Source organism: Thermobia domestica, chromosome 1 (genome assembly GCF_964235325.1).
Source record: "Thermobia domestica chromosome 1, izTheDome1.hap1.1, whole genome shotgun sequence".
In the NCBI taxonomy this organism is placed as follows: Eukaryota; Metazoa; Arthropoda; class Insecta; order Zygentoma; family Lepismatidae; genus Thermobia; species Thermobia domestica.
In genome coordinates this window covers 121,056,910-121,069,181 of record NC_137454.1, presented here as the reverse complement: position 1 = coordinate 121,069,181, position 12,272 = coordinate 121,056,910, and the positions used below count along the sequence as shown (strand labels likewise).

General features: G+C 35.6%; 1 protein-coding gene across 2 annotated transcripts in view; it reads left to right on the top strand.

Moving 5' to 3' along the window:
- Positions 1 to 222: 222 nt before the first annotated feature.
- Positions 223 to 12,272, top strand: part of LOC145688476 (uncharacterized) — a 58,132-nt gene continuing 46,082 nt past the window's right edge. For both annotated transcript variants that reach the window (XR_014131914.1, XR_014131915.1), the window contains exon 1: positions 223 to 1,687. The gene's annotated coding sequence lies outside the window, so the exon portion shown is untranslated. The remainder of the gene's footprint in view (positions 1,688 to 12,272) is intronic.

The following is a 12,272-nucleotide window of genomic DNA, read 5'->3' as shown; positions in this document are numbered from 1 at the left end:
TCTATGTCTTTTGTTCTTACTCGTAAGTTGCTACGCAAGTTGAGTCACAAGATTCGAACTATGTATTCTTTAAGTATGCCATACATACAGACAAAGTCATCGCGTACACAGTTTGCGTCAGAAGTACGTGTTTATGTTGTCTGTAAGGACATATCTACATCCGATGTTTTGTTCGCGACGCGACTTTTAAAACAAGAAACGGGAGGAAGAAGAAGATGAAATACAAAGTAGAAAAGAAAAGAAAAAGAAAAAGAAGAAGAAAGAGGAACTATTTTCGCACGTAACCTAATCAGTATAGTGTATTCCTTTATTGCATCGTTCGAAAGCAGTCTTTGAAGGTCTTTACCACATAAAAGAAAAACATACGGAGCAACAAAGCGTTTGTTTATTTTTTATCTGGCCTCCCTTTGCGCTGGTTGTCGGTCGGTGTGCGTGTGCTCTATGATTGTGTATGTATGTGTTTTGTGGTTACTTCACATAGGCTATTCTTAAGTTAACTGACGGACGTCCTTCTCAATGCGGTAAATAGCAGTAGCTTGTGTATATCTTTCTATACATTAACGTTCATAAACTTTACGATTGCCTGGTCAAAGCCACAAGTTTCAATTCAAAATTCTTAATAGAGATATACATTGTGTATTATCATTTATTTTACGTGCGAAGATAATTATAAAGTAACACTTTTTTTTTTTAACATGAGATAACAAACGCCTTGGTTGCTCCGAGATCAACGTCGTCAATTGTCAGCATTTGTGAGATATGACTTCTATAGTATTTCATAGGTTTATTGTAACAATTACATTCTAGATGGCGTTAGAATCACAAAGATTAGAACTCTTGTTTGCACTATGAAGGCTGCAGCTACTATCGTCTTTGAATCGACAGCTTAATAATCAACTTATTATATATATATGTATTTGTGCTGTGTTATCCTCCCTTCTTTATTTTATTTTGCGCAACATTTGATGATAAACTTTTTAAAAATGTATATCTGCTACAAATATCATTGACTGCTTGTATGTTAACTAGCCGATGAGTCATTGAGTTTAATTCAGTCAGTGTCTTTGTTATCTGTCATCTGGTTTGGTCTTACAGTGAAAACTTTCAACTTGTTGAATGATGTGTTTTTTGCTACTGTGATGGAAGAATATAATAAGTGCTTATTATTTTAGTGAAGTTCTTTTTCATACGTATACATATATATTTTAAATTTCTGAAAACAAAACCAAGAAGTTGAACAATGTCCAAAAATTGTTCAAATCGTATGATAACTTACTTCCAGCTCAGTGTATGGGTGGGTGTGGGTGTGTTTCTTATACATCGTGGCGCGTGGACGTTTCCGAAAGACTATGATATTTATATTAGTGAAACAACGAGTAAAACGACTTTTATTACAGACAACAGCAATACAACAATGAATTTTACGCTTTGTTGTAACGTTTCAGTGACTGAAAATTACGAGAAAAATGAGTCTTTAGTGAATACTGAAACTTCCAACAATGACAGTTTGGTAATAAGTCATGTTACTGGAGACCCTACTTCTGCTCCTGTCAGAAGAAGAAGTCTGCAACAGATTAGTAGCTCTGTGGCTATGATTGTGACTGGTATTGCAATGGTGACTATAGGACCTACAATTCTCATATGTAAAAAAATAGATCGCAGGCGACAACAGCAGAGGCTTTTGAAGGTAAGAATGTATATTATTCCTTATACGTAGGTTTAACCTTTAACTGGCACAACTAATAAAATAATAATAATAATAATAATAATAATAATAATAATAATAATAATAATAATAATAATAATAATAATAATAATAAATAAATAAATAAAAACGTTTGGGTCGTAGGGACCCGCTCAGTTTATTTTTCCCAGTAGGAAGTTAAGGCATTGAAAAAAATTGGAACATTTTTGGATATTAGCGCTGAATAGTTTATATTCATACAAAATTATAAAAATATTGAATACTTCTTGCTTGAACATAGATCCATAAACAAACAAACAAACAAAAATACATTCTACACTGAAAAAAATAACACCCTTGTTGTTTATGACATTTTCAATGAAATTTTGAATTTCACTTCAAAATTTCGACATTCATTTTTTAAATTTTAAATACGTCATAAAATTTTGTCATCGATAATAAGAAAAAATGCAGGACTGTTTGGACTTGGCGCTTTCTTAGTAATTGAATGTAATTTAAAACTAAAAATTAAAAAAAAGAAAAAAATGCATATAGCAAAGAAGTACATCTATTGCACATATTTTTTTCTATCACGGAAACAGGGATTTTTTTTTTACAGTTCATTGGCATTTTTTACACTGATTGGAACATTTGTAACAAACAGTAGTGGAACATTCCATCCACATGGCGATGTGACACTTCGAACATTACTGAAATATCTTCCTGTCTTCACCTTTTGAGCTCATCCTACATCAATTTCTAGCTTAGTTCTGAACCTGAGGGTTTCGTGGTATTTCTGCTCGTAAAGTGTAGCTGGACCAGACCTAATGGTAGAATGGTATGGTATGGTTTCCCTGACCTCAGAATGGAAGAAGTATGACCCCAGGTGACGTTTCATATGACTGAATTCCAAGGTTGAAGAACATAAATGCATTCCAACTTCTGTTTCATTGTCTCCGCTGTGCAATGCGAATGAATTGACTCCAATTGGGACAATTTTAGACCACTTCAATTTATTTCGTCCATACAAATCGTTACGATCTGTTCCCAGGTTTGTATAGCTATCATTAAAAGTTATCTCATCTTCACTTTAACTTGAGTCAATATTAAGGTGTGCTACAAATTTCTATATAGTTTAGCCAGGGGCACATCCACGTGGAGTCCGCCGGGTCCAGACCCCTCATACTTCCTCGCTCAACATATATTTTCTCAATAAAACTATATTTATTTAACAGGAAAACTATTGATATAGTAGGAAAATTTCATTGTATGCTTCATCTGTACTCTTTCATAAACAATCTAGTTGTATATTTTTTTCTGTAAATATAGGTGGAAGTATTTTATAACTAGGAATGCAATGTATATACCCGATTGCAATGAAATGAGCTGAGCGAGCTTAAACTACGTAATCAGGAAGCGTTTTTCGGTGATTATTCCTCGATGGTACATTGGATTTTTGATTTCGACCTATGTTCTCACTCAGCACGACATACTCTATCAGCGTGCTAAGTTTGGTTGAGATCGGCCAAACGGTCTAGGAGGAAGCGTTTTTCGGTGATTATTCCTCGATGGTACATCGGATTTTTGATTTCGACCTATGTTGTCACTCAGCACGACATACTCTATCAGCGTGCTAAGTTTGGTTGAGATCGGCCAAACGGTCTAGGAGGAGTTCGCGGACAACCAAACGGCTAACCCGAGTATAAGAGCTTCGCTTCGCTCAGCTCAATGATCATTTTTTTCGGGTGCAGAATAATACCCGTTCAATACATAGACGTAGTCGCTTGTACTATGGAACCGCCCCCCCCCATAGCTGAGACCCCTCCCAGCAGTTCTGGGTGCGCGCCTAACTTTAGCTTTAAAATTAAGCATTTCTGAACATTGGGAACAAAGCGCAGCTCTTGAGAAATCTGTAACACAGTTAAAGATATCTACTTAAGTGTTATCATTAGACAATTTCTAGGAATTAGAAATGAAATAATTGTTTCGAATTATTTGATGTGCTTCTGACATCACACCATAGTCTGATTGGATTCAAATTACCTTGTCTTAAAAAGTATATCTGAGAACTCCATCGTGGCTGTGTGGTTAGCATACGCGCCTTTGGCATGGGAGACCCGGGTTCAATTCCCCAGCGGGAGCTCATGTTCGGATCCTACGTCAAGCTGTAGATCATATAGCCTTGCTGCTGAAAGAGACGCTAAGTTTAAAAGAAAATCAAACAAAGAATACTTGATAGTAATTTCATCAGATCTTAACCATTATAGGCTATATACCTACCCAATATTGCAGGTGTCTATAATACCTAATGTTTTGTGATATTTTCATTCACTTCGGTACAGTGTACGTTTAGTTAGAAGTAATAGTAGTATCAGTAGTTAATAATGATGGTTATAGTGTTAGAAGTAACGTGGCAATAAAATTAAGAAAAAAAAGTCTTGTATCAAATTTATGGCCAAAGTTACACAAATGCCACTAATCTCTGGGCTTGCCTTCAGTTCAGTTTAGTTTAGCAATTCTATGTTTATCTAGCATCATGAGACAGACTGGCAGCTACTTGATTTAAGAAGTAGTGAACTCTGGTTTAAAAAAAATGCAATGCAAGTCAATGTTCTACTAAAATATCTCTTAAAAGTCATCTTTCCATCAGTAGTCTTTCATGGACTGTAATGTTAGAGAATTCAATTTAATTTAATTTATTCGAATGTAGATACTAAACAGCACTTTCACCAAATTTATTTATTTCCTTGACTATAAACACTAACTCTGCTTACCTACTAAAATTTTAACCAGATGCATTTAATCGAAAAATCGCAATCTATAAAGGTAACCAAGAAACTCTGTCGCTTTTGTGGAGGTCTGTGTTCCATTGGACCTCACACCATGAGTTGAGTGCGAATGGAGATAAGGAGAAGGTCAATTGTTGGTGTGGGTATATCCAACATACTACCTGGTTGTGGCACTTCAGTAACACCGTGAACGTACGTAAGGACAGAGGGAACATGGAACCTCAACAGAGCTTCATAAGGGCGTGTTACGCAGTAGCATACGCAGGAATTTATTTCGGAAGGGCTTCAAATTCAATATGAGGGTATTTTATATTAAAATTCCTAAAATTAGGCTAAATTTACACAAAACTCGAAATTTCGTGGGGGAGGGGGGCGGACCCCAGGACCCACTCCCTGCGTACGTCCCTGGTTGTACGAGTTCAAACGGGCCAAATGCCGCTGGAGCGGCCCAGAAGATATGCCAGCCCTTTGGTGAGTGTGTCGTGACTACGTGGACAGTGCAGCGGTGGAATAACAAGTTTAAGAACGGCGACGAAACACTCGAAGACGCACTACTTGTCAGAAGACCAACATATGTACAAAATGAAGATCTTCAAGCAGCAATTGAGGCGAACAATGGCCAGACATGTGAGAAACTAGGACTACAATTCAGTGTGAGTGGAGAAACCATTCGGCAGCACCTCCAACAACTTGGAAAGCACTACGAGTTGGGTCAATGGATTCCACATAATTTGACTTCGGGCAAGAAGGCAACGCAAGCAGACACCTGTGTTTCTTTACTGTCTCGTCTGAGGAAGGAGCCATTTCTGGACAGGTTGTTGACATGTGATGAGAAGTGGATCCTGTACGAAGCTCCACGGCGCCGTCATCTCTGGTTAACATCCCATGAACAAGTTCCAAAACAGGCGAAACCAGCACTGCTCAAGAAGAAGGTCTTTCTGTGTGTTTGGTGGACTTCTCGTGGTATTGTGCATAGGGAACTGCTACCAGCTGGTCAGAGCACCAATACAACTGTATGCTGTCAGCAGTTGAGCCATGTTCAAGATAAATTCAAAACTCTGGAGTCTGCATTCTGAATCGCAAAGGGATCCTCCTGTTACAGGACAACGCTAAGCTCCACGTGGCTAGGATGACCAGGGACACCATTCTACACCTTGAATGGGAAACACTATTGTATCCGCCATACTTCACGGACATAGCACCGTCCATTATCACCTGTTCCATTCCTTGGACAATGAACTTAGAGGACGCAAGTTCAAATCCCTAGTAGAAGTGCAAAATGCATTTGATACCTTCTTCACTTCACAGCTCGACCAAAATTTAACCGCGATGGAAGCAATGGCTTTCCAGAACGTTGGCAGAAGGTAGTCGATGCTGATAGGGACTATTTTTTTTATCTTCTAGGCACGTCTTAGGTGACATATAGATGTTCGAAGGTGGAGGGTGAAAAAGCGACAGAACTTTCTTGGTTGTCTTTATATATTCTATTTTACACTGTGTTTATAAGTTGAAGTAAATAACCTACTAATAATAGTTTAGATTTATAGAGACAATATACAAGTATGTTGTAGCAGAGTTTAAACTATTGATTTAAAATCTGACATATTTGCAAAAACCAGCAAATTGTTTTAGCAGTTTCAAATTACCTTATGCAACTTTTACTTTACTATGCCATTATCATAGTAGGCCCTCGCCTCTTGGCTACCGCGTGTGTCTTTGGTGCACATTGTCCCAGGATCGATTCTCGGTTGGAACACAAAAATTTAATTCACTTTTAATAATCATCTGCCTTCTTTAGCCTAAAAAACCCACAAACGCCCCTTGTGCCACCAGTGACCCACTTTATTTTTCACTACGTTACATGGTCTATATCATTCATTTAGCCAAAAGCCCGTTGTTTCACTTCAGGCACACTACCCGTTCTCCTGTTGTACGAATTTTGTTCAGTTTTCTTCTCAGGTTTTCGATGTAACACGGTATTGTTCAATGCAGTTGCTAACGAATAAAACTGGTCTTGGGCGTTTGTGGGTTAAACATTTTCATTTCAGTTTCTATTATTATTATTATTATTATTATTATTATTAGTATTATTATTATTATTATTGGTAGTAGTAGTAGTAGTAGTAGTAGTAGTTCATATTTGTCAATATTGTCGATAATTAGAGGGAAGTTTGTCAAGCTTCACAACTTTACGAGAGTGGAAATAAAAATCTTAGCAATATATATTTTGATTTAAAGAAAAAAAAACTACTGTAGTTAAACTTTGATTATGATTATGTTTTATATTAACTCCACACACACAGTTACGCTACCACAATGCAATTATCAAGTATAGTTTGGATACAATTACTTGGAAAAAGAAAGAAATTTGAAGATTAAACATTTCCGCTACATAACGTTTTTGCTATAGGACTTTATTTATTTATTTATTTTTTTACTTTCGAGCAAGAATAAGAGAGAAGAAAGTATGGTGATCTTTTAAAAAAGTCGTATTCGAGATTTCAACAGATTTAGTCCTTTATGGCCCACCAACTCAAGAAAATGAATTTTTGATATATCCGTCCGTTCGACCCGATATAAATATGTTCACTCACTTAGAGAGGCCATACTATGCAACATACACGTAACCAAGTTTTATTTTTTTTTTAATAAGATTCTCTAGGGAAAGTTTTTAAACTTTCTTTCTACTCTCAAAATTAAGAGTAGTTTACTGAATGTTGAAAATTTTTAAAAAATGTGATTTTCTCGAAAACTGCCCTAACGATTTTGTTTAAATTTCACACATCAATATTTCATTAGCAACCTTATAGTGTGGTGTAAATAGTTTCTCTGGAAAAAATCGAGAAGGGGTAGTCTACTATAGGGGATGAGTTTTTCTTGGACGATATTCTCGGAAACGACTCAGGCAATTTGGTTTATATTTCATAAATAAATATTTCGTTACTAACCTGATGATCTGCCATAATAGTTTGTTCTGAAAATATCCACAAGGGGTAATTTACTATTCGGTGAGTTATTTTTGGGCGATTTTCTCAGAAAGGACTCCGGCAATTTTGTTTGTATTTCATGAATAATTTCATTAACAACCTAAAAATATGGTATGACTTTTCTGTACTGACAAAATCTACAAGGGGTAGCTTACACTTCAGAATGAGATTTTTCGGGCATTTTTTTAAAAATAAAAATTTCAGTTGATTTTGTTCATATTTCGGAATTAAGTATTTTTATTAAAAACCTGATATGAACTCCCGCGCTCTCCAGTGGCTTGGAAGACCCGGATTCGATTCGATTCCCGATGGTAGCTCATGTGGTTCGGATCCCGAACTGAGTTGTATGGGTACGTCTCGTATAGCCTCGCTGCTGAAAGGGACGCTAAACTAAAAATTGAAATCAAAACAATCTGATGATATGGTATAACTTACTTGTCTTGACAAAATCCGCAAAGGGTAGTTTAATCTTGGGGGTGAATTTTCTTCGAAGTTTCGTTGAAACGCTTTATAATTTTGTTCGTATTTCACTACAGTTACATTCACAAAAATATGTTCCAGTAATAAATACAGCATAACGCGATATAGTTTAACAAATTGCATGGACAAAATTCAGTGCGGTCGCCTGTAGATTTTATTCCGTACCGGAGGGGTGGGGTGGAAAATAACAATAGACGTACCTAACAAACTAAGGAATGCAGAAAGGCAATGGAGATATTTCTATGTATTTAACATGGTACACTTCAACCACTTACATGTGAACGAGTAATCGGAACTAATCAATTAAATCGATTAGCTGAAAAAGCACCATTGTATTTAATTCAGTAGTATTATACTAAAATAACATCAGAATTGTTTCAAGAAATTTTATCATTTGGGAAATTCTCGAACACTATATAATCCTAATTATAGCATTATTAGTAATAATGTTTATTGCTGCGGTAGTAGGTTTTAGGTTTTAGGTTATTATTAGCGTTTAACGATGAAACATGTCCATAGATCAGACATATACCAATCGATAGATTTATTGAGCTGAACAAAATGGTCCCTGGTGAAATGTAAAAGCGCATGCGTAGACTGAGAAAAAAATTGTTGGTGGCGTACTTAAAAAGATAGGTTAAATGCGTAATTCCTGTAGTTTTTGGACTTAACGTACAGCAGATGTATAACTGAAAACGCATGTTTTATAATACTTTCCGTATAAGTGTTCCATCTATACGTACTTTCCGTATGAAGCAATGTAGGCGGTCAGGATCTCACATACAAATGGACGTATATAACATATAGCTGACGAAAGTAACATAAGTATATGCATGTGATGTACGGAAAACTGTTAGATGTCAGACATCCTGCAACGGCATGATGTAACATCTAAGGGCAGTGCCTATGTAGCATATGGATAACGTATACTCCGTACTGATTTCTGTAGTAAGCAAGAGGATACCGTATATTTGTACAATATACCGCTGTCCGGAGAACGGATTTTTCTCTGTGTAGTTTTGGAGGAAACGGAAAGAAAGGAATTTATTTGTAAAACTGAGTTGAGTTGAGTTGATTTCAGTTTAGCGTCCCTTTCAGCAACGAGGCTACATGAAACGTGGACCTACTGATTAACGTGGAATCCGAACCACATGAGCTCCCGCCGGGAAATTTGTAAAACTGATAGTCGTTGCTGTACAATAACCACGCCGTCCATTAAGATAAAACTAATAGTGAAGTATACTGTCATTAAATTTTTCATTATGACACTAAAAAGACCAGTAAAAAACATCATGGTTAATAAGATATGGCCTAAGATTAACATTAACTCTAAAATGTTAATTTTTCCATCGTCCTGAGATAATGGATATAGGCCTATCAATCGACAGACCATATTAAGCTGTAGAAAATAACATGCATGAAGCTAAATTCTCAAACATAGTTTTTGAGAGAACCTAGAATGACGAGTTTTTATGACGCCAAAAAGCATGTCAATCCTTGTCAATTATAACTGACAGTTCTTAATTTGCCAAAATAAATTTTTTATTTATTTATGAGGTAATCCCCAAAGTAGGGTCTCTAAAGAGCTGGGGATACAGAGAAACTGGTCGTACTAGTGTTGACAATATTATTGTGTTTTGTTGTTTCCCCAACTCTCAAACAAACCTGCGCGCACCTCACTGGAACGCTCACTCTTGGCTTGACAACCGTTTGTAACTTACAGCTGCCGCTTGGCGCTACCCCCAAGTGTGAAGTTAGCTCAGTTATTCGGTTTTTGGACGCAAAGGCGTTAAACCGATTGAAATCATAGCCAATTGACGGAAGTGTGTGGCGAGTCTTGCATGAAAATGCGTTCGCAGTTGGTGTAGGGAGTTTGCAACTGGTCATACTGAAATCTGCGACGAGGAAAGGAGAGCGGAAGACTGCCAATATCCGACAAGACAGCCGCGTAAATTGAGCATATCAGTGATAGCTGGGACCTGTTTTCTAAGTTGAAAGATCATTTGGCTGGGAAGCAGTTAAGTAATAATGACGAGGTGAGAGAAGAAGTTCAATTACATGGCGGCGAGCTGATATGACGTGCGTATACAAAAACTGTCCCAGCACCTACAAAAATTTATTGACCGAAATGGCAATTACGCAGAAAACTAGATAAATGATATAAACGTTATAGAAAATAAACGTTTCGTAGTATTTTTAAGAAACATGAGATTTTACTTTTGGGATCACCCTCGAATGTACTTCGTATCTATTGTTCGTATTTTGCAAACAGTGAACACATTACCCTTTGCACACATACTGCTTATAAAAATGAGACTGGAATATTTGTTTTGTGGTATTTTTTTTATTTATATACGAATGTTTTCTTAAAAATAGAAAAAAAAGCAGGAAAATTATCACATCTTAACTCTTAATTTGCAATATTATTTTTTCACAAGTACTTTCTTTTCGTTTTTTAAACTTCAAAATTACTTGATAACTTTTAACTTTAAAGCCTGCAGGTCAACCAGGAAAAATGAGGAATTATAAGTGTTCACTCAGAGTCAGAGTAAATGGAAGATGTACAAGCAATGACAACCATTCTCTGGCCAATCAAGAACGCTGAAACACACGATTAGCCATGCAAGATGTCCGAAACAATTTCCAGAGATATCCCCAAAATGACTCCTACGCAACTACTCATATAACTTCCATTTACTCTGCCCGGAGAGAGGTTCTTGTTCACTCTAACGTACCCAAAGTTGAACCATTAAGCTAGTACAATAAAGATAAAGTCAACAGTTCCTTTCCTCTATACATAAAAAAAAAAAAAAAAAATACATTATATACCAATTGAGAATTAAGGAACTAAAGTGGAGATATTTGTTGGAAATTATGATTAAGGATACAATGAATTTAAGAACTGAGTAATTATAGTTCCATCATATACAAATAGTTTATTTGCACATCAATTTAATAATCCTTCGATAATAGGTTACAAATGCATTAAGTTATATTAAAGTGTGGTGTGCCATGATTTGAGGTTAGGTTCTTAACTCTGAAATCAGTTGAGCTACAGCATCTTGAATCCCTTAATGTAGACAGAATGTGGCGTCTCTGATCTTCTGAATTCAGATACATACGTCTTTTTAACCAACTTCAAACGAAGGACGAGGTTCTCAATCGAAATCTTTATATACAGGGTGTTTCAAACTTTGTGGTAAACAAACACCGTGCTCGTGGGTTTTCTCGGGGTTCTCCTACTTTCTTCATTCCACCATTTTCGCTCATCTCTCATCATCACCGTCTCCTTTAGCATAACCGAGGGACGTAAAACTTAAAGATTTCATTTCATTTTCGCCTTACCAAGCTTTTCCTTTCTTTTTCTTTTTATCTTTTTTTCTTTCTTTCTTTCTTTTTTTTTTTTTTACATATAAAGGAAGTAACTTTTTTCTTACGCTACACTGAACTTTTGTCAAGCTGTTTGGACAGATCATTGCCGAAAGCGATCATTATGTATTCTTTTACAAGTAAGAACTGTTTTCGATAAAACTACCTTTGGATGTATTCAAATCCACTTGGAGAACAGTTAGGGAAATTTACAACTATTTACAATATTTCATACTATCGATAAGGAATTGAAATGTTCGAAATGGGTGACTGCATTAATTTCCAGTAATAACTGTAAACTTCTGTAATTTTATTCTGTATGTAACCACACAAATAGCATTTTAATTTCGATTCTTTTGCGGTAAAAATTATTTTGTGAAATGTAATGGAAATTCAGAAGGAGTCTTCTTTGCGAATTTCTCAATATTGATCAATGGAGGTGAACAACATACTTAATCGGTAAAATCCAAAATATAGTTTGGGTACTATATACATTTGAAATTATAGAAATTACTTAATTTCTTAATGAATGAAAGGTCTGACTTTAAGCTTAATTATTATTAATTAATATATTATAAATTCATTAACACACACACACACAACATATATATATATATATATATATATATATATATATATATATATATATATATATATATATATATATATATATATATATATATATATATATATATATAATGTGTGTATATGTTTTGTATGTAAAAAATATGACACAACTAAATACATATACACAAAAAAGAATCCTGGCGATACAAGTAGTTGTGAAGAAATCATCCCTATAAATTCATTCAAATTGGAAGCATGTCATATGAGAATGGAATAAAGAAATAGCACTGGCTGTGATCACTCGTTGAAAAATACGGAATTCGTTGGGTTAAGTTCTGACCCCTTAAGCCCCTATTCTACAACTGCTTGAAGTTCGAAAATGTTATTATCCCCTTC